General features: G+C 40.1%; 1 protein-coding gene across 6 annotated transcripts in view; it reads left to right on the forward strand.

Annotated features, from left to right (window-relative positions):
• Positions 1-27,756, forward strand: part of SCHIP1 (schwannomin interacting protein 1) — a 723,769-nt gene that overhangs the window by 566,229 nt on the left and 129,784 nt on the right. Inside the window, exon 1 of one of the 6 annotated variants that reach the window (XM_077880123.1) lies at positions 11,298-11,426. The exons of the other annotated variants lie outside the window; for them this stretch is intronic. The gene's annotated coding sequence lies outside the window, so the exon portion shown is untranslated. Of the gene's footprint in view, positions 1-11,297; positions 11,427-27,756 lie in introns of those variants that run through there. 6 annotated transcript variants of the gene reach the window in all.

Below are 27,756 nucleotides of genomic sequence, written 5' to 3' on the forward strand. Positions count from 1 at the left end.
AAAAGGAGGCATTTTAAATGAAAGATGCCTTGCAACCCAATACCTGTAACCAAAAGAATCATGACTAAAACACTGTGATGAAAGTTTGATGCTAAATCTTTTTTTTTTTTTTTTTTTTTTACCTATTCATGATTATTTCTTTAGAATAATTCTTAGGAAGGGCATCTGGGTGGCTCAGTAGGTTGGGCACCTAACTCTTGCTTCAGCTCTATCATGTGGGATAGAGCCCTGTGTCCAGCACCAGGCTCTGCTATCAGCAGGAAGTCTGCTTAAGGGTTTTCTCCCTCTGCCCCTCCCCCTGCTCTCTCTCGTTCTTTCTCTCTGATAAATAAATAAATCTTTAAAAAAAAAAAAAAAGTAATTCTTGGAAATGGGATTCTAGCTCAACTTCATACATTTTTAAAGACTTGATGCACATTACCATATTACTCTCTAGAAATGATATTCTTCTCCCAACCGCCACTAAAGGTTAATTGATCCAATTTGATTTCCAGGATTGTATTGTTTTAAATTGCACATCTATGATTTCCAAGCGAGCTTTAACATTTTCTATGGATATTGGCCATTTGTATTTCTTCTTTTGTGAATTGCCTGTTCATATCACTTGCTCATCTTTTTCTGCTGAAGTAGTCATATTTTTCTTACTGATTCAAAATAACTTTATATATTACAGACTTAAATCCTGATCAGAATTTTTGTTGTTGTTGTAAACTGGTGGGAATCAGAAGGAAGGTCAGGAAAAGGTGGACCAAGGATTTGAGTGAATGTCTGCAGCCAAAAGATCAGGTCTAGGGACATTCTATCTCATGACTCTCTTTCCTCACTCCTAGACTTGTTTTTAATATGGGTTACCAGTGTCACATGGGGCATTCACAGACTTTCAAAAGGGTACATAGACCCTATTTTTTAAAGGAACTAATTTCCAAATCTCCAAATTTGTGTAACATGTTCCTAAGATAGACTGTCTAAAAAATCTTTTCCTACCTCTTTTTTGCAGGAGTGTTTCTTTTTACAAGACTGCACTATGGTAATTTGCACTTGGGTATGCATATAGCTCGATGGGAACTGAGTGACATTTGGTATCCCTGCCTTCATTCCCATCTACATGAGCAAGAGTTCTCAATATTTTTATTAATAGATGAATTTTCAATAATTGAATTTTTTTCTTAATAATGATCTATCAAAAGTGGCATATGTTCATGTTGTTTTAATCAGTTTTGCCAAATATTGATCAGGATAGTGTAATAAACCTAAAACTTCAGTGGCTTAACACAACAAAAGTTTATTGCTCCTGTACATCACAGTCTGGTATAGACAAGGAGGCTCTCCTTCAAGATAGATCACTCTGCTTCCATCTTGCATCTCTGCTGAGTTCCCAGCTTCCAACTGGGAAAAGAGAAAGAGAGCATAGAACTCAACCTACTCATAACTACTAGGACAGGAAAAAAAATACATCATTTTGGCTCATACTCCCAATGAGAAACTGAGTACTTTAGGGATGGAAAAAGCCGGACAAGAAGCTGAAACCCTGAAGAGAAGGAGTTGGGTCTCTCATGGCCAGTCCATGGCTGAGCTGGTGTCAAATGGGAGGGCCCACGTAGATTCACCACCCACAGGGGAGGGAGGACAGTGCAAATTCAGCACACGAGGATGCCCCATGGTCATGGTAGCAGGACCTTGTGTTGAACTCGTCCTCATTCTGATGCCTCTTCCCTCCAGAACCTACCATCTGTCCCTCAGTGGGGGGGGAGAGTTTATGTGCATGTGAAAAGCAGATACAAATAAAATGTAGATTGTCCTTTAAAAAAAAAAAAAGAGAGAGGTGGAAGAGAAAAGGGAGTGGTGAACACAGCATTGTCTCTGCCACACATACTCCAGATAATACTGTAATGACAAATTCAGTCCAGATGAATGTTTCTTAAGAGGGTCTTATGGCCACAAATTTTAATTCCACTTTATTTTTATAGACAAGTATACAAAGGTAAATAATTAAATACTCTTCAGCACAAAAATACATTTTACTAAGATGAAATTCTGTAAAGGAATGGAAATAAGAATTCAAGAGGGAACCAAAAAGAGGTAAAATTTGCCACTCTTACCTGCTGACTGATGGTGGGTATCAAATTGCTATAACATTTACATTCTATTGGATTTATTATAACGAGTTGGGTAATAGTATCCTTTAAAAAGCCAACATTTACAACAGACTGTAGATTATATTCTTTGCTACTTTTCAAGCTTCTGATGAAATTTTTTTTACATTACAACATAAAACTGAAAAAAGATGCATAGTTTTTCAAAATTCCTTTTGGAGATAGTTAACAAAAATATTGAAGCCCAGTGCCCTACGCTATCTTTAGGGAAACACCCATTCAATTTGATTTCATTTAAAAGCTAACAAGAAAGAAAGAAAAATACATTATTAGCAGAACTGTTTCTGCTGTACTGGATGTGCAGCTGCCAGGGACTGCAAACTGCAGTCATTTATAATGCCAACTTACCAGGAAATCCAGGGATAGAGGGTTCCAGGTACAGAAATGTATTTTTCGGGAGAGTTCACATGTCAAGGTAACAACCAGACCCACTGCCGGCCACACCCCCCTTAGCTTTGTGGTCAAGCTACCTTAGGATTTAAGTCTTCCACCTTGCAATTAGCGAATTTTTATTGCCTTGCTCATCAGCTGGTCATAACGAACCACTCTGCCAGCTAAATAAACATCCTACCACTTTCCAGAAGAATCTAAAGAAGCCTGTCTTTTTGACTATGGAAGACAGCAGTTTTAGACAGGGGTCTAGCTCTCCATCCTAAAAAGGCCCATTGACCTTTATTGCAAGTGAAATAGCTTATGGGAACAGTAAATGACTAACCTTACTGTACCATAAAATAGAGCTCCGGACAGCCTCTCCTCTCCGTGCTGGTGAGAGGCCTATAATAGCTTTCCTCATAAAAGCCTCCGTGCCATTTCCCAGGTGCAAACCTTTACAGAAGTACAACTAGGGAGTTTCCAAAATTGCTTGAAGAGAAGATTGTCTAAGAATAATACCAACTATTTAGCAGATGTTTCTTGACCAGAATTTGAGATCAGTTTGTTTCTGCATATGCTCTTTTGGTATAAGTGACAACTGGCAGTACAATGGAAACATGGGAGGGCAAGCTTACATTAAAAGGCCATTGAAATGTCATCTCATTTGGAGATTAAAGACCAAATCATGCTTTCTGAACCAATAATGTTAAAAGCCATAAAAAAAAAACTTGTATCAGGTTTCAAAAAATAAATAAACAATCCTCTAATTTGCAAGGTGAGGTGCTATAGGAAACCAAGACTAAAGATGTGATGAGCTTACAAATCAAGAATTCAGAAAGTCCTTTCCTGATCAACATGTACTTACTCCCTTCACGTATCCTATTTTATCTTTATCATGGAATTGATCACTACCTGACGTTTTCTCCTCTATTTCTTTATTGGTCTGTCTCGCACAAGAATGTAAGCTCCCAGAATGCTGAGACTTTGCCCATTTTGTCTATAGCTGCATCCCCAGGGTTCTGAACAGAGCCCAGCATGACTTTTAGCAACCTCATCAAAGGATAAGTAAATTCCTACCCTCAGAAGCAGTGTGGAATCAAGAGAGGGAAAAATGAAACCCCAAATATCAATAACGGTCACGTCATCTGAATAGACGTCTTACTGAATAGTAAGAAGAAGTTCAAACAAAGTAATAGGGGCTTGAAGAATTGACAGATCTTAGAGAAAGAATCAAGTATCCCTGAAAAGATAATTAGATGGGACCTCAATTTCCTGGCTACTGTGGGACTGGGGGGCAGCGCACACTGTGGAATACACACTAGGGAATACTGGTTTCATGCCTATGACTTTATATGAAATGAAGTGTTGCTACTAAAGCCTTCATGATACTCAAAAATTCAATTAGCCTTTGTTCAGGACACTTCCTGTACCCTGCAACATGCACTGGTCAGTCCTTCCTCCAAATGGGTGTCTAGTTTTGCCTGCTTAGCTCAGGTCACACCTGTGGCATCTGCAAATCTTTAAAAAAAAAAGTCTTTAAAAATAAGTCAGTCTATAATCTAACAGTAATTTAAAGAGGCCTTCACCAGGTGTTAGCTCCCAAAAGCACATTTAGAATTGGTGATCTTCATGATGTCAGGCTACACCGGGATTGTCCTGCTGGTGCCTTATGGACAGACCATATGCCTGTGAATGAGGGATGAGCACTTCCTAGAAGGGAATGGATCTTCTGACTATCATTCTAGAAGTTATCAATCCTGGACAGAAAATAAGAACTCTGGAAGTGGGCTTTACATTTATGTAAGAGATTCCTCCCCTCTCTGGGCAGGTAGTTAGTATTGTCCAAACTCCACGGGGAAAAGGTTTTCTTGACATCTAGAAGCAGATGAAGATTGGGGCAGGTTACCATCCCACAGGGGACCCCAAAGACCAGTCTGGGATGTGTGATACTATTTCTCTTCTAGTTCACTACCTATTCTACTATTGTCTTGTTATGTTTAATCCTGATACCAGCTGTCTTGTGAGATTAAGGGAGAATTTATCTCACACTGGTTGGGATGATGGAAGGGAGAGGAGGTCCCTCTCATCCTTGGTGAGATCAGCATGGGTCAGCTGCATTGGTCACCAGTAGAGGATAGCTGGGCTAAGCAGCATTTTCTGAAAGTCTTGTGGTAGTGATAGCAGGGCACAGAAAATAAGGAGGCCCTGACTGCCTTGGGTATGTTTGAAATGGCCTCTGAGAGCACCTGGAAACCTGAAGAAAAAGCTGAGGGACAGTGGGAAGGAGAATTTTCCCTAGCAGTCAGGACAGGGGGTGTTGGAGCTACCAAGTTTAGTCATTAAAAATTAACTGGCTCCAGATAAACTCTTAGTCAAATTGAAATTTTACATATCAGTTATTTTTATAGAGGTAAGGAGCTATCCATTTATTCTAGTTTTTTTTTTTTTTCTAAGAAAGTGACTTGATTTATGGTGAAATACAGAAAGGTTTTTCATTAAAGTGTAGAAAAGATAATATTGTTAACACATTTAACTAATATTATTTAAGTACTACCCAATTAAATTAAAAAATGTATAAAAAATTGGAAAGGATGAGCCAAATGATAACTATTTTTTTAAAGATTTTATTTGTTTATTCATGAGAGACACAGAGAGAAGCAGAGACATAGGCAGAGGGAGAAATGGGTTCCCCGCAGGGAGCCTGATGCGGGACTCGATCCCAGGACCTCGGGATCACAACCTGAGTCAAAGGCAGACGCTTAACTGCTGAGCCACCCAGGTGCCCCTGATAACTATTTATGAATGATATAATCACACAACTAAAAGAGAGCAACATGGAAAACTTTTGGAAACAAGTTAACACAGTAGGAAAACTAGTTGTTAAATGCAGTAACAAATAACCAGTAACTTCAAAGAACCACAAGTTAGAAAATGTATTGAAAAAAAATCCCATTTAAAACAATATTTGGGGGATCCCTGGGTGGCCCAGCGGTTTAGTGCCTGCCTTTGGCCCAGGGCATGATCCTGGAGACCCGGCATCGAATCCCACGTCGGGCTCCCGGTGCATGGAGCCTGCTTCTCCCTCTGCCTGTGTCTCTGCCTCTCTCTCTCTCTCTCTCTCTCTCTCTCTGTGTGTGTGTGACTATCATAAATAAATAAAAATTTTTTAAAAAATAAATAAATAAAACAATATTTGGAGGAATAAAATACCTTAGAATAAAAATAACAATAAACATGAAGAATGTATATGACTGAATCTTGAGAGAATAAAATGGCATTTGCTATGTGTAAATTAAAAATTGAGTATTATAAAGATGTTAACTTTTTAAAATTAAATTATTACCTGAATTCAATACCAGTAAAAATGTCAACAAGATTTTTCTGGTTATTGTTGAAATCACATGTGGGAAATAAAGATGTTCATTACAGAATTATTATAGTTGCAATAGCCTTGAAACAATCTGAATGTATGTCAAGACGAAATGGGTTAAATTATGGCCGATTCCCAAAGGATACCATTATGGTATCCTTCTATTTAAATACATAAGGGAGATATGCAGGCCTGGATATGGAATAATCTTTAAGATATATTATTAATGTAAAGATCAAGTTGCAGAAGCACACACACAAATGACATACCTATGTGTATGTGTACATATATATGTATATGTGTGTGTGTATATATATGTACATGTAGAGAGAGATACATACAGAGAGAGAAATTATGATTTCATTTGTGCACTCACAAATATATACACACACACTTCAAAGAGTACTCAGGAAACTTTGCCACTAGAGGTGTGGAATGGGGAATAGGGTAAAAAAGACTTACCTTTTTCCGTATATCCTTTTTTTTTTTTTGCCATTTGGTGTTTTTATTATGTATATGTCTTAACTTTTCAAGAAAAAAATAATTTTTAAGCAAAAAAAATGGACTAAGAACATAGACCTAAAACAGAGCACTTGTTTAATTTAACAGTACTTATTAACATGAATGCAATAAGAGGAGTATTTAGTATTTCTATCTACTGAGCTGGTCAACTTCTACTCGTAGCCTAGAGAAATTGTTCCCCATGTGCACAAGTAACCACATAGAAGGATAGAAAGGCATGGCATGGAGGGGGGAGAAACAGCTAAAACATTATCTTTCTCTATGGTACCTGCTATTTAGAGTGAGAATAAATGTTTATAATAACAAAAGTTGGAAATTAATATCCATCAGCAGGGCAGGGAGATGTTTAATAATTTTGGTACAGCTAAGTATTTTGCAGATGTTAAAAGGAATGCAATAAATGCATATATAACATGAAAGATGTTCAGGTTATAATGTTATTAGGTGAAAAATCAAATGATAAAACAATGTGTGTAGTAGTAGCAGTAATTTTTTGTATAAGCATAGAAAATGTATGGAAGGAAATATATCAAACCATAAATAATAGATGCCTAAGTAAGACAGTATTTTATTTACTTCCAAGCCAAACCTGCTTCTCCTCATCTCCTTTTGTGCTGCCTCCTGAGGGAGTAGCCGTTTCTGATCTGTGAATCAGCGTCGCTGATGTAACCTTGGTGCCAACCTGGCCTTTTGCAGCTCCTCATTGGGGTGCAGAGCTCACTTATAGCCACTAGCAACGTTATTCTCTGGTTTCCATTCTGTAGCTCCTCGTGTATTGGCTCCTGGGGAATTTTGCGTAAGAGAGAAATGACAGGATTAATGTGTTTCTGTGGTTCCACCATAACCTCTAACAGATACCCTCAGGTATTTTTAGAGAGGATTTCCTCTTCTCGCCTTTTATACTTTTAACATCAGCACCTACGTATTTTTTTAAATTTGTGAAACTATAAAATAAACAAAAGTATACAAAGAAATTTCCTAAGGAAAGCTTAGCCTTAAATTTAAACATAAAAATAACACCTATACAATGGTATTTACTGATGTCTGTCACTGTAATGTGCAAAGGATTTGTAACCACAAAAAGGATTAATGACCATTGTATTAAACCTAATGTTTAGTTTGGTTTTTAGTTTTTAGTTTTAGGTTGGTTTTTTCCTTATACTTGTTTTGGGTTTTCAAAAATGGGTGATATACTATTACATCATATGTATTTAATTAAAAAGAATATTACATAAATTAGATCAATTTACTTCTTTAACAGATAAATTTTAGCTTACACTATTACCATTTGATCAGGAAAAAGAACAATTACTTTCCTTTAAACATATTATTAAGTTAATTAAAATCTCTGTTTATGTATTCATTCATATGGATTCACTTGATTTTCCCTCCCTTTCCTCTCCTTCTCCCATGAGAGAAAAATCTCTGAAATAATTTTAGGAAAGAAAATATGATATTGGGGGCAGCCTGGGTAGCCCAGTGGTTTAGCACGACCTTCAGCCCAGGGCCTGATCCTGGAGACCTGGGATCGAGTCCCACATCAGGTTCCCTACATGGAGCCTGCTTCTCCCTCTGCCTGTGTCTCTGCCTCTCTCCCTCTCTCTCTCTCTCTGTCTCTCATGAATAAATAAATAAAACCTTTTAAAAATATATGATATTGGGTCAAAGGCTATAAAAATATTAATGCGTCCTGATGCAAGTTTTCAGTTTGCCTTTTATAGCTTCCCTTCCTTGAGTTTGCAATACCTTATAGGTATAAATGCATTAATTTAATACAACCTTCAACAGCTGTGAGCATTTTATATAATTTTTTAATTGTTTGTTAATTTATACCAAAATTTTCTCCCTTATTCATTGAATAAGCTCATCTTCTGAGATGTGTATTTGTTTGTTTACTGATAAACGTTGTCAGATTTAGAACCCTTGCTGCTGGAAGCCTTCTCACATAAGAAAAATTTGGTAAGATACGTTTTTTTCAATGTCACTATAACATAATGCTTTATCCTAGCCATGCCCACAAATCATAAAATATTAGGTAAAAATGGACATCATAAGATAACACTTTGATATACAGTTAATTCAAGGGCAAATGGTAATGTAGATGTGCACTGTGTGATGCTGTAGGCCCCATCTCCAGTTACAGTGAATCATTCAGCTATCTGAGAGCTTCTTCGGGGATAATGGCACCATCAAGAGAACCTCTTGACACAAGGCCTATAGCATCATTTAAAGGACTAAAGCAGGATGGATGAACTAAGATCAATAAGAACAGTGACAATTGACATGATATTCTATGTAGAAAACCCAAAAGACTCCACAAAATTTGCTATAACTGACACAGGAATTCAGCAAAGTTGCAGGATATACAATCAATGCACAGAAGTCAGTTGCATTTCTATACACAAACAATGAAGCAGCAGAAAAAGAAATCAAGGAACTGATTCCACTTACAATTGCACCAAAAGCCATAAGATATCTAGGAATAAACCTAACCAATGAGGTAAAGGATCTGTACTCTGAAAACTATAGAATACTTGTGAAAGAAATTGAGGAAGACACAAAGAAATGGAAAAATAGTCCATGTTCATGAAATGGAAGAATAAATATTGTTAAAATGTCTATGCTATCTACAGAAGTCTGCACATTCAATGCATTCCCTATCAAAATGCCATCAGTATTTTTCACAGAGCTGGAACAAACAATCCTAAAGTTTGTGTGGAACCAGAAAAGATCCCGAAGAGCCAAGGAATGTTGAAAAAGAAAACCAAAGCTGGAGGCATCATAATTCCAGACTTCCAGCTGTATTGCAAAGCTGTAATCATTAAGACAATATAGTACTGCCCTGAAACAGACACATAGATCAATGGAACAGAATAGAGAACCCAGAAATGTACCCTTAACTCTATGGTCAACTAATCTTCAGCAAAGCAGGAAAGAATATTCAATGGAGAAAAGATAATCTCTCTTCAACAATGGTGTTGGGAAAATTGGACAGCTACATGCAGAAGAATGAAACTGGACCACTTTCTTACACCATACACAAAAATAAACTCAAAATGAATGAAAGACCTATCTGTAAGACAGGAATCCATCAAAATCCTAGAGGAGAACACAAGGAGATCCTTGACCTGGGCCACAACTTCTAGCGAGCCACATCTCCAAAGGCAAGGGAAACAAAAGCAAAAATGAACTATTGGGAAATTTTCAAGATAAAAAGCTTTTGCATAGCAAAGGAAACAGTCAACAGAACTTAAAGGCAATCTATAGGGGCACCTGGGTGGCTCTGTCTGTTAAGCAACCACCTTTGGCTCAGATCCTGATCTCAGGGTCCTGGGATTGAGTCCCATGTCCTGGGATTGATCCCTGCTTGCCAGGGGCCTGCTTCTCTCTCTCCCTCTGCACCTCCTCCCTGCTTGTGCGCTCTCTGTCTCTCAAATAAATAAAATATTTTTTTAAAAAACCTATGCAGACATTATACAAAAACCCTGGATTCCAGCCAAGTGATATATTTTTTAAATATTTTTAAAAGATTTTATTTATTTATTTGAGAGAGAGACAGAGTATGAGCTGGAGGAGGGGCAGAGGGAGAGGAAGAAGCAGACTCCTGGCTGAGCAGAGAGCCCTATGCAGGGCTGGATCCCAGGACTCTGAGATCAAGACCTAAGCCTAAGGCAGATATTTAACCAACTAAGCCACCCAAGAGCTCCCATCCAATTGATATAATTGAACAAGTATTTCCCAGTCTACTGTATGGTTCCATGCTAGCTGTTAAGCAGAGTATGGAAGACTATGGTCTTTGTCCTTAAAGAATCAAAATCTCTGTAAGAAGCTAAGATGTGAGAATAGTCTGATACTATATAATCAGGTGCCAAATTGAATTTTTTAAAAGATCTCAAATATATGGTATAGATACTAAGTATTAGGCATACTGGCCAGGCTATAAAGAAACAATATCCAGTTGGCAGTGAAGAGAAAAGTGTATTACCACCCAAGTGATAAGTAAATTAAGCTCCACTTTTTTCTTAGAATCTAATTGCTCTTTTTTTTTTAAGAGAATTTATTTATTCATCACACACACACACACACACACAGAAGCAGAGACACAGGCAGAGGGAGAAGCAGGCTCCAGGCAGGGAGCCCGACTTGGGACTCCATTCTGGGTCTCCAGGATCACGCCCTGGGCTGAAGGCGGCGCTAAACCTCTGAGCTACCCAGGCTTCCCTATAATTGCTCTTAATCCACTCCAAACCACCATGACAGACTTGCATTTGAATATCATCAGGAGAAAATGTTTGCTTTTGCTAAAATATCTTCTCATCTCTGACAGCTGTGAGCTTCAGCTGCAGGAGCCCAGGCCTCAGGAGTGGACATGGCCTTGGTTGAGAACTGTGTGTGTTTATATGTTTAGGAAAGGCCTCCACCAGCTGAAATAACAAAATCATCTCCACTTGACTCATTGTCAGGGCGCACTACTAATACGTCTTAATCAAAATCTTACGCCACAAGCTCCTGAGTCTTCTTTGTTTTGTCTCCAAGTCAGGAGGAAAGGGATCTCCGGCTCTCCCCTTTGTGATAAGCAGGAACTTTGGCTTCCAGGAAGCCAAATCTGAAATAGAAGCAGAAGCCCTTTCATCTAATTGAGAAAGTCTTCCCACTCACTGTAAATCTTTTCTGTAGGGAGACAAACCCCATAGAAAGGATTTTTTGGCCTTTGAAAATGGCCTGCCAAACACCATTCTTGTGCCTTATCCAGGTGTTATTAAGCTGCCTACTAGGTGCAGATGCCGTAAAACAGACAGCCTCCAGATTTCTCTGGGAGGCTTAAGCCTCTGCAATCAAGAGAAGGAGCTGCTTTGCCCAAACAGGCCCCAAAGCAGAGGAGTGAACCTGTTTTCCTTATATGGTGAAAAGTGCCCTGTCCCTTTAAGGCCAAGAGACTTGGTTGCAGACAGTCCCTGGGAAGTTTGCCGGCAGCCCCATCCTTGGGTCTGATCCTTGCAGCTGTGCAGGTGAGTTCCCAAACCTTCCTTCCCCAATTTGCCCTCTACAAAATCTCTTGTGACACGGCAGTTTGGGAAAGCTGTTATAAGAGGCCTAGAGAATTTCACAGTCAGCAGGGATGGTGTTTGGAGAAGTTTAAGTTGAAGGAAAAAACAAGGTTACTAGGGTAATGTGCAGTAATGCAGCCAGTGAGGATGCTTCTAAGTTCCAGTGGGGACGAGGCATCAAGGTTACTGAGGGCCCTGGGGCATTCCAGAACCGGGCAGGGGAAACAAATTCGGCAGAGGAAGAGGGAGAGATTCTAGGTAAAAGCCTGCAGGGTTAAGTTTAGGATCCTGAGCAGGAGAACCTGGTCAACGTGGTCAACTGCAAGTTTAAACCAAATAGCTGGGAGAAAAATCATGTTTCTGCAAGTGCTAAAGGCTTTGCAGGAGCTGGAGCTACCGGGCTGACTGCAGATGAGAAAGTATACCCGAATGTTTGCAACATCTACTGGCATGGAAGGCTGCAGCCTTAACCCCTTGTTCGGCTGGCTGTTGAGCAGGTAGGGGTTGACTGCACAGAGCGGAGTGAGGATGGGGCTGTGGGTGCGTGTATGGAGCGCTGCAGTAGAAGACTAAATAAATGAATAAGATGATGATTGTGGAAAAGCATCTCTGGTATCCCCACAGTACCACCTGCAGAGAAGAGAGGTTTTCTAAGCTTGCAAATTCTGTGTCATTCGCCAGCAAAGGGCTGGAAGAAGTCTCATTTAAGCTGATTACTGCTCTGTCATTTACTAATTCAGCTCCCTATTTCTTCCCCCACCCCACCCCGGCCTAGAGCCGCCTAAGATATTAATTTGAAATTAACCATTAGAACTTTTTAACGGGGAAGGGAAGGATGTGCTAGAAGTGTATCTGTGAAAGGCTGAAATGTATACAGTTGGAGCTAGGATTTTATTGACAGGATAAAAAAAGAGGTGGGCATGACATATGAGGAGAAACGCTTGATGGTCATTTTACAACGTATCCTAAAGCCTTTAACTGAGCCCATCGGTCTGCTATAGCCAAAAAAAGAAGTCCACCCAGGAATTTACAAAGGGAGATGCCAAATTATAGGGCTTAGGGTTGTCTTCCCTCCTGGTTGGGTATGGGGCCATTCATCACTCAGAGGCCAGTGATTTCTTTACAGTTGTTGTGGGGGGCAGTGAGCACAGAGGCTGGATTAACATTCCTTAAATACTCCATGCCTTTAAAAAATATTCATTCATCTGAGTATTCACTGACAAATTCTTTTTATTATTAACTAACAAGTGCTCAATCCCTTGTTTTCTGAAGGCAGATTGTTCGTGGAAAAAGATTGCTTTATCAACAGGGATTCTCTAGTGCAAAGTTCCTCTTTTCTCACTTCCGATGGATGGGCAAAATGGTGATTATTGCTTGCTGAATAGAAAGATCTATTGATTCTAAAAAATCACAGGACTCCACGCAGGCCTTACTCCTTTGGAAATCCTGAGCAAGAAGTTAACTTACTCATTGACAATTTGGAAGAGAGCAGGGTGCGTGGGTCTAACTTCGCTTCATTTTGTATCAAGCTAAATCCAGAAAGCAGTGTCAAATATACTGCTTTCAAATATGAATGCTGCCAAGAAAAACAAAATCCCATCCCCAAAGCTGGAAAATCTCTAAAAGTAACATACTGTGATCTTTCATAAGCTAAATCAAGGCATGTAAAAGGAAAAAAGATGTGGCTTCCTGAACATTTCACACAGTGACCCTCAAGTCTCCTATTGCTTATACACCGTCGGGCAAGCTCTCCATTTTTTCCATGCATCAGTGTCTTCACCATTAAAATTGTGCCTTCTTGGGAGGGACTTTCGATGGAATGGAGAAATCAGACCTGGGATGGAACAGACTGGGTTAAGTTTGCAGTTTCTTCTTTATTCCATAGCCTTAGGCGAATTCCACTGCCAATCTGAGCCTTGGTTTCCTTATTTGTAAAAGGAGTAAATAATTAATAATATCCAAAGAATTTGAGGAACCCAAACCCAGAAGAGCCTCCATAAATGTGATCTTTCTTTCTTTCTTTCTTTCTTTCTTTCTTTCTTTCTTTCTTTCTTTCTTTCTTTCTTCTTTCTTTCTTTCTTCTTTCTTTCTTTCTTTTTTTTTTCTATGACTTAGGGAAACTATATTGTTCCTTGGGGGAGGAAATGTGTTTTGAGAAGGGAAACCAGCTCCACAGCACAACTTTAGCACCATAGTTAGTTCACTCCCTCTTCTCACCCTCCTTCAAAAAAGGATGCCCTCTTCCTGGGAAACCCACTCCTAGTTATTAACCAGGTTCATTGGAGGGTCTTCCTAAAGCAAACCCACTTCCACGTATTTTGTATTCAGAGACATGAAAACAGTTGGTTGTTTTCCTTTGGTATAAAAGTATTCCATATGTTTGTAGAACAATAACCAGCCATCTTAGAATCTCAGCGAAGGTGATCTATCCAAAAGTAAGTTTCAAAGCATTTTTGAGGGAAATTTTTTTTGTTATTATGAGGCACCCTTTTCCAGTGTTTCACTAACAACCAATTGCTATTTTTTGGTAAAATCTCCTAACACCTTCACCCAGCTGTCATTAAGAACATGGTTAGTGTTAATTTTAGAGTTTTCATTGTTCACTTCAAGCCAAGAACAGGTTTGCCTTACTTGTAAGAGGGCTGTGTATAACACACTTTTAAAATGAAAACATTCTCTCCACTAGTCCGGAAAGGTGGTGATACATTTCAGCAGCAGAAACATTCCATTGAAAGTACAAATCACAGCACATGTATCAGCTGGGAATTGAGAACTGTCATTTTAACTAAATTAAGGAAAGGTCACCCCTGTGGCTGATCATCTTGTTGTAGATTAGCCACCACCTCTGTCAGGACACTGGTGTTTAGATCCACAGCTGGCCACTTAAGGTAACTGTGGGACCCTGAGCTAGTTCCTTCCGTCATACATTCTGCATTATGGAAATAACAGTGATATGTATGCATGTGATTGTGGGAAAGGCAGGAAAGGTGGCAGTGGAGGGCTCAATAATTATGTTGGATCCAAATGTCTGATAGTCTATAACAAGATCCTTATACTTTAATAAGATACTGGCCTTAGATCTCATCTACACCCTTTAGAACATTCTGCAAGTGAGTATGTGTCTAAGGATGTGTAAATTAAATTTTTAATGAAAATTTAAGTCTCTAATTAGGTGGAACCAAAGAAAAATAGGTGGTAAGGCAATCAGAAATCTTGCTGCAGGGGTTAACTGTGAAAACAGGTTTAAAATCTGATGGGTCACATGGGACTTCAGATTAATTATGTTCTTTAAAAATATTTTTAATTTTTGACTGCATGGGAAGTACTTCTGTGTCTGGCAAAAAGAGGTGGCTTGGGGAAAAGCAAGTGGTCAAGATTGAACAGGTGGAGTAGAGAAATCCTGGTGGAGTCGCATCTCTTGACACACCTCCTCTCACCCCATCTCCCATTCACCCTGAGCTGTCAGATGCAATTTGTTCATGAAATTGCCAAGCTGGGGAAGCTTGAGGAAGTGTCTAGCTAGACCAGCTTCTTGCCCTCAGTCGAAGCTGCATCTGAAATAACCAGACACAATGGCCACCTATCTCTGCTCAAGAAAAGAGTGCTTCAAGTTCAGTCTATTTTCTACCTGCACTAGGGCTGCATTTGGGGAGTTATCCCTTTACCTAACATTGTAATACAACGTTGTAAGCCCATTTTCTCTTAGCATGCCTCTGTTCTGTCCTGTGTATTATGGCAAGTTCCTATCCTGCCTGTAGGACATTGCCACTGGGTTTGGGAGTGCGACTAGGACCACAGCTTCTTTGAGGGGCAACACTCCTTGTTCCCTAAGTAACCACCAGGTGAGCAGACATTCTTCCCCCACTGACTTCATCACTTCTATTTTCCTTCCCTGTCCTTGTCTCTATTGTAGTAGTTCCTAGAGACTGTGCGCATCAGAATTACCTGGATGGTTTGTTAGCACCCAGAGTGCTGGGACCCATCCCTAGAGCTTCTGATTTGTCAGTCCAGGCTGGGGCCTATATATCTACAATTTGTAACAAGTCCACATGTGGTCTGGGAACCACTTTGGGAACACTCCGCTAGCCCAATACCAAATCTCACTCTAGTGCTTCTAACGATCTGCAGCCCTCCCACCTTCCAAAACTATACCTGCTCCATTCTTGGGAGTGAAACAGAGCCTCCTAACCACAGTTAAATATTACTATTTATTGAATTCTAACTGTAACAAGCCCTGTGCTAAACACCCTACATCTGTTAGTTGTAATTTCCTCAACAACCCTACAAGTTTGGTCTCATGAAACAAACAGAAAGAGGGTAAAAAGCCAAGGTTTCATAAGTGACAAAGAACAGGTATTGTATTTAAACTCAGATTTATCTGGAAAGATCAGCTCTTTCTGCTATTTCAAGGCTGGCAATAGATGTTTAACCTGTATGTCAAGTCTGATTCACTGGTAGCAGCTGCCTAGAGCACTGAGTTGCAGAGTCCCACGTGGAATGGGTGGTCAGCAGCAGGGAGTTCTGGAATTGGTGAGCTGTACACGCCGGGGGTGCAGGAGTAGAGGGGGCAACATGGGTGTTGTGTATTTGCCATCCCTACACTATACTTCATCCATGGATCATTTTTGTTAGCTATAAGACTTAGATGAGGATGAGTATTTAACTTTGTTCCATAGGGAACAATATAATGTATTTCCTTTTCCCTCCCCTCCTCTGAAGGTGAATCTAAGTTTTTGAACCTAGATTTGAGAAGGTATAATAACCTGTAAAGTAAATGAAATGCAACTGGTATATAGATAGTGGTCATCACATGGGCATTTAGCCTTAAAGTGCTGAGGGAAAGGGAATTATGTTAATTATATCTTTTATGTTATGTGTCTTTTTGTGTGACCTATACAATGGATTGCCTTATACCAAATAATCCACTGTAACTTAATAAGGAGGTAATGACATTTCTAGTTTTGTTCCTCCCTCCATCATTCATATTCAATGTGGAATTTGTTATTTTTAGTATCTCAGTGCTTTATCTGAAAAATGAGTTTGATAATGCCTTTCTGCTTCTTACTAACATTTATTATGTATGTGATTAAGTGACATATAACTTCATGGCATCTATTTTATTCAGTCAATAGATATTTATAAAAATTTATTCCTGGGTACTGGGATATAGCAGCAAACAAAACAGACTACTTTTACAGAACTTAATTCTAGAGGGAAGGAGAGACAATAAACAAGAAAAAAATAAAGAAGAAAATTGTATATAGTGGTCTGTGCATAGTGCATAGTGAGTGTGTGTGTGTGTGTGTGTGTGTGTGTGTGTATTGCTATCTTAGGGTAGTCAGGGAAGGCCTTTCAGGGGAGGTAACATTGAAGCTAAGACTTGAATGTGGAAAATGGATAGACTGGGACTGGAGCAGTCCAGGCAGAGAGAACAGTGTGTGCAAAGATCCTGAGGTTGAAGGTAAGCAGGGGCCAGATCAAGTAGGCTAATAGAGGTTTTCAGCTTCAGATGGGACCACACCCATTCCCTAACTGGAGGGTGTTTGAAGAGTTGTGAGTGGTGATTTGGATACAAAATGTTGGAGTTGAGGACAGAGTACTACTGACTTTCAATGGGCAGGGATCAGGGATGCTAACAGCTTGCCCTGCTTAGGACAGACTCCCACGGGACTTGTCCTGCTCATGCTGTGCTGCAGATATTGTCCCTGTGGAGAAATCTCAAGAGCCTCTAAGGCCCAGATAAGAAGTTTGAATTGTATCCTAACTACACTGGGAGGCTATTGGAGAATTGTAAGCTTTAAAAAACTGATCTTTAAAAGACTACTTTGGCTACGTGGCGAAGAGTGAATCCGATAGGGACAAAGGTGAAAGCAGAGATGGTCAGTAAGCAGCTCTTTGCGTAGTCCAGAGTAGAGGTGATGGTGGCCTGGGCAGGGGTGGAATGGTAGGGTTTGGGGAAGTATTTTCACCTTCAAGAAGACTGCTAGATAAATGGAAAATGCTGCTTTCTATGACACATCTATGTTACCCTTTTTTTTGAGAGACAGAGAGAGAGATTTTTCAGTTTCAGAATCAGCTGGCTTCTCTATATTCATTTAAGAGAATCTTTGTGGCACCAAATGACAGAAGACCTTGCTCTTTGAAATGCAAGTCCTTATCCTCTTGCTCTTTAACCTTGCAGATCCGTGCACATTTCAAGTTGTTCATAACTCAGGAAGGTAATCTATTTGATTTGAGCTTCTAAAAAGAGAGAAAATGACATGTGCTTCTTGAATAACAATATATGATTTCTTTCTCTGAATGGTCAATAGGAATTAGCCTACCTATATCATTTTACAAAACCAGTGCCTAATCGCATGGGTAACAGGGACCAAGTCTACATTTATTCTGCTGAAAGAGAAGCATTAAGAGAACATCAGAATCTCTTGAAGAGATTGCAGGCATTGCAGTACTAATTTTCCTCGAGCAGTAAAGCCTCGCAAATAGTTTTCAGGTGCATCAGCTCCTCCCCCACAAAGGCAATTCAGCTTCCAAAATTTTAGAAAATCCCTCACCCCTGTCTTCTCTCTCCCTCACCCCTGTCTTCTGTCTTCACCCCGTCTTCTCTCTCCTCATTGCCATCTCTTCTCACTACACCCCCACTGCATGTGGCCCCCAGAATGGCTCAGGGTTCATCTCCAGAGGAACCCCCCACCTTACATCCTTGGGGACTGAGAAGCATCCTGGCTCCCAGGCTGACCTGAAGGGACCTGGAGAAGAGAGAGGAGGCAGCTGGCTTGAGGCCAGAGCCACACTAGTGAATGGTTTCATGGAGTGTGGAAGTCAGGAGGTCTTCCCACCAGAATCCTGTGTTCTGAGAACAGAGGAGGGCAGCTACCAAAGGAACACAGGGGTCTGGATGTGGGACAAGTGGAACAATACACCACAGCCTCCAACTAGAGCTGATGAAGCCAAGTACTCACCAAACACATCCTGCCTTCCAATTTCTAGGTGAAACTGAAGAAGAGAAATAGAAACCATAGGAACCCCCACCCCGCCCACCCAAATTAAATCTTTAAAACCATCACCCAGTCACCATAAGCCAAGCTCCCAGGAGATAAAATATCAAGTGATCTCACTTACCTGTACAAGCCAGGGAAGAGGAAGTTCTGCCTCCATCTCTGGGCCCACATGTGGTCCTGCAGGAGGTGGGCCACTTCACTGCCTACAACGAAAAGGGAAACCAGACTCATGTATTAGGAAATAAAGAGCAGGGGCAGCCCGTGTGGCTGGGCAGTTAGCGCTGCCTTCAGCCCAGGGCCTGATCCTGGGGATCGAGTCCCACATTGGGCTCCCTGCATGGAACCTGCTTCTCCCTCTGCCTGTGTCTCTGCCTCTCTCTCTCTCTCTCATGAATAAATACATTTTAAAAATCTTTTTTTTAAAAAAGGAAATAAAAAGCAAATGGTTTGCATTAATAAGTCCTGTCCCAGCTACCAACTAGCCATGCAACTTTGGACAAGGTCACCTTCTTGAACTTGAGAAATAGGGTTGATCAAAGTTCTTTCGGGTTGTGATGTGCTCTGAGCCTATACTTCATAAGTCAGCTCAAGATTTTCCCTGCTTCCCTGAGTCCTCTTGCAAACCAAACCATCCACCTCCCCAAGTCCTGTTTCTCTCTCTCATTCTGAATTAATAGCTTTCTCCATGCTGTTCCCATTGGCTCCTGAAACGCCCCCATAACGCACCTAGAACACAATTACTTTTCTTTCTTTCTTTGCATATCTCCGTCCCTCTAAGAGATCTTAAATTCCTCTGGAGAGAGTCACCAGTGCCATAATTGTGTTTCTCTTTAGAATCTCCAGTGCTTGGCACTATACCTAACACTTATTGGATGTTCAATAAATGTTTGTTGTTGAACAAATGGAAAGAAAAGATATAAAAATGGAGAAGACTGAGCCCAAGCCAATTCAAAGCTGAAGAGCCAGCTTTTGCTAAAAGCTACATGTTCTGCCCATAACATCCTGGACTTCTCAGAATTAAAAAAGAGAAAGAGAAAGAAAGGGAGAGAGAGAAGAAAGAGGGAATTTTAGATATTATAGCAAAAATTTCAGATATCATAGCTTCTAATACACTATGTCTCTCCTGAGCTATACCGGTTTCACCGGATTTAAGAAATACTAGAGTTTTACCTAGCCTTATATTTATAAAGAGCTTATATAAAACTTCTGAGGAGGTAGGTAAATGGGGTTAATTGTATGGTGGTGGATGGTAACTAGACTTGGCAATGATCACTAGGCAGTGTATACAGATGTCTAATTATAATGTTGCATACCTGAAACTTATATAATGTTATAAAAAATTCTACCCGAACTTTAAAAAATGATGAGTAGAAATTTCCAGATTTCTCTCTATAAAACTTCATGCCACTTTAAGCTGTTCCCAGAAAAAAAAAAAAATCAGGAAGTTTAAAACTGCCTGCATCTTATCTTATAAAGACAAGTTTTGATCCTTTCACTTATTTAATATTTGTAAACTCCATGGCCCCATAATTGCTAAAGAACCTAGGGAGGGCCATGTGGGATGAAACCCCTGGCTTGCCTAGCCAAATCCCTAACACAGTTAAGCCTTGCAGGGGTGGTGCTGAGAAGGGAGAGAGTGAGGACTCACAGCAGAGGTGGCCTGAAATAGGACAAATCCAAGCCTGGTCTAGTTCCAGGAATTTGAATCTGGAGGGATTGAGATAGAGCACATTGTCAGAACTTTTGGACAGTGGCCAAATGTTCCATGAGTTCGGGCTAACCAGGGAGGACCAGGCACAAGTGATTCTGGCCTCAAGAAAGGGGCCAAGGGGGCACCTGGGTGGTGCAGTCAGTTAAACAACTGATTCTTGGTTTCTGCTCAGGTCATGATCTCAGGGTCATGAGATTGAGCCCTATATCAGACTCTGTGTTCAGTGTGGAGCCTGCTTATGAGTCTCTCTGCCCCCCACCAAATAAATAAATAAATAAATAAATAAATAAATAAATAAATCTTAAAAAAAAAAAAAGAAAAGAAAGGGGACAAAAAGAAAAGGGAACATGTAATAAACATCTCCACTTCATCATGGTAATGTGCCACGTATGGTTCATCATCCATTCTTCTAAGCCCCGTTTCCAACCTCAAGTTGGAACAAGTGTCATGAACTCAATTATTTTTAATTGTCTTGTCTGTGTAAAGAAGCAAGTCTCTTTGGCCCTTATTAGTGCTGTCCTGGGGGTGGGAGAGAGGACCACCACGACTATGCAACTGTAGACTTAATGACAATAATAAACCTCAATCAAACTAAAAAGAGCAGAGTTTTGGTAAGTTCCATGGGATCTCATCTAAGGGACCACACCATGAAAAGACCTTGGGAAGCTGAGGAGACCCCCATCATATCAGGAGCATGCGCTGGCTCATGACTCTGTGGGCTGCTGTCTAGGGCATGTGATTGCCCAAAGTGGCTAGTATCAGTTGAAGACCCCACAGGCCACTTGGCCAATGAGATGGACGAAAGGCAGCAATACCACAGAGTAACTTAGTCAAACTCTCAATACCTTACAGTTAAACCATAAGGAAAGGCAAGGGATTAAGGTAAATTCTAAGATAGTGTCATGAAGTGGGAGAGAGACCGGCAGAGAGAAAAACGATCAAGGTAGGATACTCAGAGGGCTTCAAGGGTGCCAAAATGATGTGACTTCAAATGGAGAGATGGGGAATGCTGCTGTTCATTTTATCATTATTCTTTAGACTGTGCGTATATGTGTTTATGTCCTGCTTTGTATGTATGATATATTTTAAAATAAAGAGACAATTATCATATGGTTTCACTCATATGTGGACTATAAGACAGTGAACTATGAGAGGGGAAGGGAGGAAACCAAGTGGGGAAAAATTAGAGAGGAAGACAAACAGTGAGAGACTCCTGACTGGGAAACAAACAGGGTCGCAGAAGGGGAGGAGGGGAGGGTGGGGGGATAGGGTGACTGGGTGGTGGGCATTAAGGAGGGCATGTGATGGAATGAGCATTGAGTGTTAGACTATATGTTGGCAAATTGAATTTAAATAAAATATTTTTTAAATGGTAAAAAGAGAGAGAGAGAGAGAGAGAGAAAGGTAACTACTTCCAAAATATAAACACTCGGTGCCTGAAAGAAATTGATTGGGAACTAAAAACAGTTGCTGAAATAAAGCCAGTAAGACCTTAAGTGAAATTTTAAAACAGAAACCATAGAACCAGTACAGATGTCAATCTCTGCCCCACCACTGCCCCTACCTCCTCTCTCCCCTCTCTCTTCTCTCCTCTCTGCTTTTGCTGGCAACACTTTCGCTGACTGGAGAAGAACCATGGGAGTAAGGAGCATTAGAACATACCTACGAATTACATTCGAGGGAAAATACATTCCCTGGGCCCCCCATCCTGCTGGCCAGAGCGGGAGTGATTGAGCACACTTTCTTTTCCAAAGTCGAAAGGTTAAAAATAATATGAACTCTCTGGAAGCTGTTGTTCTAACACAAGGTAACCATTGAACAGAAGCCTGTTTAACTAACATCAGGACGCATGGAGTGGGGCTGTTGGGCCGAGCGGTGCCGCGTGCCCCTTGCCCTCTCTCCCTCTGCCTGCCTTTCCCTGTGCTGCTCTCCATCCTAGGGCTCTCCATGATGCTCCACACACCAGCTCGGTAGCTCCTATTTTGCTCCACTCTTTACATGCCTCTAACAGCTCATTTTTTCTTGAGCCCTGGCTTAGCCAAGTCCCCCATATTTGGTTCCTTTGATCTTTGTGTTAAAATCAAGCTCTTCCTCTTAATTATTTTCCGTTCCACTTCTTTGAACCCCTTCCAGTTGCCTCCATGTCTCAAGAAGCCAGGTGTTTATTAAGAATCTGGATGAGGTTCAGGCAGAAACAGGTAAGATGCAGCTGCTCGCCCTCAGGTCACTTGTTGCCTCCTCTCTAAGCAGCAAAGATGCCTTTCCAAAGGCACGTGACACTCCAGAGCAGTGAACACTGCCCTGCACGTGGCAGGTGCTCAGTAAGTAATTACAGAATGGAGAAATGAATTGGGATCTCTTTTAAATGGGCTAGGCTATATTCAAACTTACTTCACTTGCTTCCCCCATCCCACTCTCAGGCCAGGTCTCTTTCTGCTTTCAGGTTTTTCTTTCTCTTCTGGTTATTTCATAGCTTATTTCTTTGATGCTTTACACATTTTAAAATTAAATTTCTTTGTGTTTCCTGCTCATATATTTAACTTCATTAGTTTAATTCATGTCGTAAGATTTTGCTAGTAACCTCGTTTACCAAATTAGTGTTATTTACAAGCTATTCTATTTTACCCCGTCTTTAAATAACTGATAATCATTTTCATATTGTCTTATATTTCATTTCTGTTGATTAGAGTAGACTTTGTTTCTATATTTGTCAATTTTCAGTGTTTTTCTAATTAGGCACAGTACAAGATTCAGCATATCCTGTGATCCCAACACAGGTTTGGGTTGAGAAAAAAGACCATTGTCTTCAAATGATATGATGTATGAGAGATTTCCTTCAAAATAGCCTAGTGGGAGTGGGGGAGTAGGAGAGTTAGAGGGGAAATAAGGTTGCCATGGGTTGATAGTTGCCAGACCTGGGTGATAGGTACGTGGGGGTTCTTTTTTCTATTCAATTATGTTAATGTTTGAAGTATTTCCATAATAAAAATTTATTTTTAAAAAGTCAAAAGAATATAGATATAGAATGAATCATATGAATTATCTTAGGCCCCCAGATGTCCCTTGTCATTGTCATTTATTGGTCAGCCACCTCTCTACATTCCTTGCAAAGTTTAACGCTTGCTTTTCCTCTTCCTTTCTTTCCAAACTCTCCTTCTCACCCGGGAGATTTCATGGAGCTGGTGTAGTGTCCAGTGCCTCACATCTGCAATGCTAATCATCACACCTCTACTCTTTTTCAGCAGCTCACCATCCCTGGTCATATTTTAAATCATTTCTAAAATGATGCAGATCTCTGCGTGCTGTCTAGCACTCTAGCTAAGGCTCTCAGGCTGTGTTTTGATACGGAATTCACTTTTTCTCAATGATAGTCAAAACATAAAGCACGTATATAATGCAGCCATTTCTGGCTTACAATCCTTCAGGTCCCTACCAATTTCAAGTTCAAATCCAAGCACAATATTTTCCACATCCAGTTCCTGCCTTCCTAGCATTTCTAGCCTCTTTCTCTACTATTCTCCTATACATATTCACACTGTCTTTTCTAGTTCTACCAAATTTATTTGTGGGTAACAGACCATGCTTTGTTATACCTCCAAACTTTTGACCATACTATTCCTTGAGATTGGAATGCCCTTTCATCAGTTGGCCTCTAGGGAACTTCTGCAACTTATGTTTGCACCTCAAAACTCAATCAAGCTTCACTCCTTCTCGAAGGCTTTCCTGAGCTGTCCTCATTGAGCTAAATGCTCCCTCCAACATCTTTTCTCATAGCACTCTTTGACTATGCCCACCCAAATACTTTGATACCCAACTGAAATCATGTATATTGTTTCCTTTCTTAACTGTAAGCTCTTTGACCTCTTTCAACTCTATCTCTCCAGAGTCCAACCCAATCCCTGGCACACAGTAGTTATTTGAATGAATGAGTAATTGAAAGAACGGAGGAATGGATAAGTGGATGCTATTATCTCCTTAAGGTAGCACTCCTTACTCAACAGCCTTCTCTAGGGGTCTGGGCCAATGCTCTTGGTCCTGGGCAGCTCCTCCAGTCTTTGCCTCCTAACTGCCCTACTCAACCCACCTGAGCCATCTGGTTCTAGCTGTACTCAATTGTTCCTGTTTCCGCTGAATCCTTCCTATTTGGTGGCTTCCTCCAGGTGACTGTTTCCCAGTGTGTGGTACATAATATTTTTAGGTACAAAATAAAATATTTTCAGGTACATAAAATTTCACCTAAAATTTATTTAAAATTATCAGACAAGTGTCTTTCGATAGTCTTATATTTATATTCGTGTATATTTGAGGAGGGGAAAATGAGCACATAAAACCTGTGATATCACAGAGAATAGGATAACACAAATGTAGGTAGTGCCATGGTAATGAACTGTACCTGGACCTCATAGACCAGAGGCAAGGTGTTCAGACATAATCATCAATGTTCCAAGCCCTCAGTAACCAAACCCTCAACCATGCCCATTAGAAGTATGGACAGTCAGGAATAACACCAATAGAGAGGGCTCCTTAAACACTGAATTCCATAGGCACCTCTTTTTTAGTCAGTGATATGTCAAAATGTCATTTCCTGAAGTTGCAGAGTATATTTATGTACTCTTAAATATGTTATATTTTACAGATAAAATAAATATCTATTGAGCTGTCCAACCATATCCTCATGCAAGTTCAGATTTTTGTGTGGGCTAATACAGAAACTGACAGATTTGTCTCATTGATGTGGATCCTCATCTTTGTTGAAACCATCAACTAGAATATCTAGCTATTTTGATCAAAAAGTGCCATTCCTCTCAATAAGAAACTTATTTTTATTATTTACTTATTTTTAAAGATTTTATTTATTTTTTCATGAGAGACACAGAGAGAGAGAGAGAGAGAGAGAGAGAGAGGCAGAGACACAGAGGGAGAAGCAAGCTCCATGCAGGGAGCCCAATGTGGGACTTGATCAGGGACTCCTGGATCACGCCCTGAGAGAGAGAGAGGCACAGACATAGACAGAGGGAGAAAGCAAGCTCCATGCAGGGAGCCCAATGTGGGACTGGATCAGGGACTCCAGGATCACGCCCTGAGAGAGAGAGAGGCACAGACACAGACAGAGGGAGAAAGCGAGCTCCATGCAGGGAGCCCAATGTGGGACTTGATCAGGGACTCCTGGATCACGCCCTGAGAGAGAGAGAGGCACAGACACAGACAGAGGGAGAAAGCAAGCTCCATGCAGGGAGCCCAATGTGGGACTGGATCAGGGACTCCAGGATCACACCCTGAGCTGAAGGCAGATGCACCGCTGAGCCACCCAGGCGTCCCAAGAAACTTATTTTTAGCCATATATTTTATATGTCAATTTGATTTATTCTGTTTTTCGTCTGGCATTTTTACTTTTAATGTTTACAAGTTTCATAACATAATTTTTATAGAATTTACTATATTTCATCAACTCTAATATACAATTGATATGTAAAACACATCATTATTTTATGTGCCTCTAAGAACAACAGAGATGTTGCTAATTATTTTTTTTTTAATTTTTATTTATTTATGATAGTTACAGAGAGAGAGAGAGAGGCAGAGACACAGGCAGAGGGAGAAGCAGGCTCCATGCACCGGGAGCCCGACGTGGGACTCGATCCCGGGTCTCCAGGATCGCGCCCTGGGCCAAAGGCAGGCGCCAAACCGCTGCGCCACCCAGGGATCCCTTTTTTTTTAATTTTTATTTATTTATGATAGTTACAGAGAGAGAGAGAGAGGCAGAGACACAGGCAGAGGGAGAAGCAGGCTCCATGCACCGGGAGCCCGATGTGGGATTCGATCCCGGGTCTCCAGGATCGCGCCGAGATGTTGCTAATTATAACTGCAAGATGCCATTGATTCTAAGACACATCCCAATTTCAAAGGTGTTAAAATTATTTTTTAAAGTGTGCTTAAAACTTATAAAGTGCGATATATGTGCACTTCACTGTGTTTTACCCGATAATACTTATATTCCATTTATCGTAGTGATATAAAGTTTCTTTTTTGAATAAATTAAAAAATGAGTTGGTTTAATAGGAATAGAGGTAAATAAGAGTAGATGTAGAATATAGTGTGGCAAAATCCTTGGGGTGACAACCTAGTCATTGTGACTTGGCCTAACTGCCAAGACTCAGATATGCCTGTTGGCCCTATGCAGGAGGTCAGACCACCCCCACTGCCCTCCAGTTCTGTGTGCAATTCCTACCTAAGGGAGAGCCTCCTCCACCAAGCACGGAGGAGGGATTTGGGCAATTACGCTTATGCTCAGATAGAAGAATGTGGCAATAAGTCACTGAAGCCATTTTATGAGAGTGAAAATGAATTCCTAAGAAATAGACTCATTATAAGTATTGAAATAATCTAGACCTGCCTCTGTTTAAATAACAATGTACTGATAGGTTTCTGTTTTGTTTTGTTTTTAACCAATTCTCCATGAAGTAAGGGGGAGAAAAGAGCATTTTTGCCTTTTTTGCTGAGTAACTTATTTACTAATAATGGCTAACTAAATGTGAAACAGTTTCTTTCCTTTTTTTTTTTTTTTGAAACAGTTTCAATGATTATTAAACCAGAGAATGGTCTGCTTTGTTTTTCAGAATAAATATACCAGTTATAATTATGAATAACTTGAAGCAAATTGTATTTCATTGACAAAATACAGAAGTGGCTAATTTCCTACTTCCAAGATGGAAGTGAAGAGAGGATCATTTTAGACAGAGTTGGAGAAAACTGTTGACTTTCCACTGGAAAAATGCTATGCTTTTGCACATTAGCTCCCTGACTGTTGCTGTGGATCTGTGTTCATCATGCTTCCAGCTCCCACCCTGTACTAGATCTAGTCCTCAGAATGCTAGGCACTATATGAACATTTCCCCAAGAGCCATGCAAAACCCTTTGATTTACTTGGTGCTTATTCTTGAAGGTTATTGTGAATCATTAGCCAGAATGCAATAGAGCAGGAGGTCACAAGTCATACAGGCTCCACTGCTTGTACAGAGCCTGTTTTTGCAAACCTAATTTTGAAGGTTTTAATGTAGGTATAATTGAAAAGATAAATTGAACACATATGCATATCCTAATAAAGGTATTCTTCAGAGTCAGCAAATAGTCACATCATACAAAGCATCAATGAACCTATTATAGTATAATAACAAGGAAAGGTCTTATAAAAGAAGATTATTTATAGGCTATTAGTTATTAGTATAATTTAAAAAATATAAGCAGTAACAATTAGCAGAATTGATAGTATTGGAGATGCAGCTGTTTCCACTCACTGGTACTAATAATATTAGCAATAATTCTATATAGTAATGTCAATTGAAAGCTAAACCTCTTCCAAGTTCTTTGTTTATCCTTATGGGTCCTTTTATCAGATCACTGATGCATAATTTTATAAAAAACCATTTCCTAACATTCATAAAAGTTACTGACATCATGCACTAAACTTTGAAATTTATTCATAGGTTGGAATAAAATGATAAGCGTCATGTGGTCTAGTACCCTTTCTCCAAGCAGATAGTGGTCTGAAAATCAAATATATTTAGGAAGTAGATTCAAA

Source organism: Canis aureus, chromosome 31, assembly GCF_053574225.1.
Source record: "Canis aureus isolate CA01 chromosome 31, VMU_Caureus_v.1.0, whole genome shotgun sequence".
Lineage (NCBI taxonomy): Eukaryota > Metazoa > Chordata > Mammalia > Carnivora > Canidae > Canis > Canis aureus.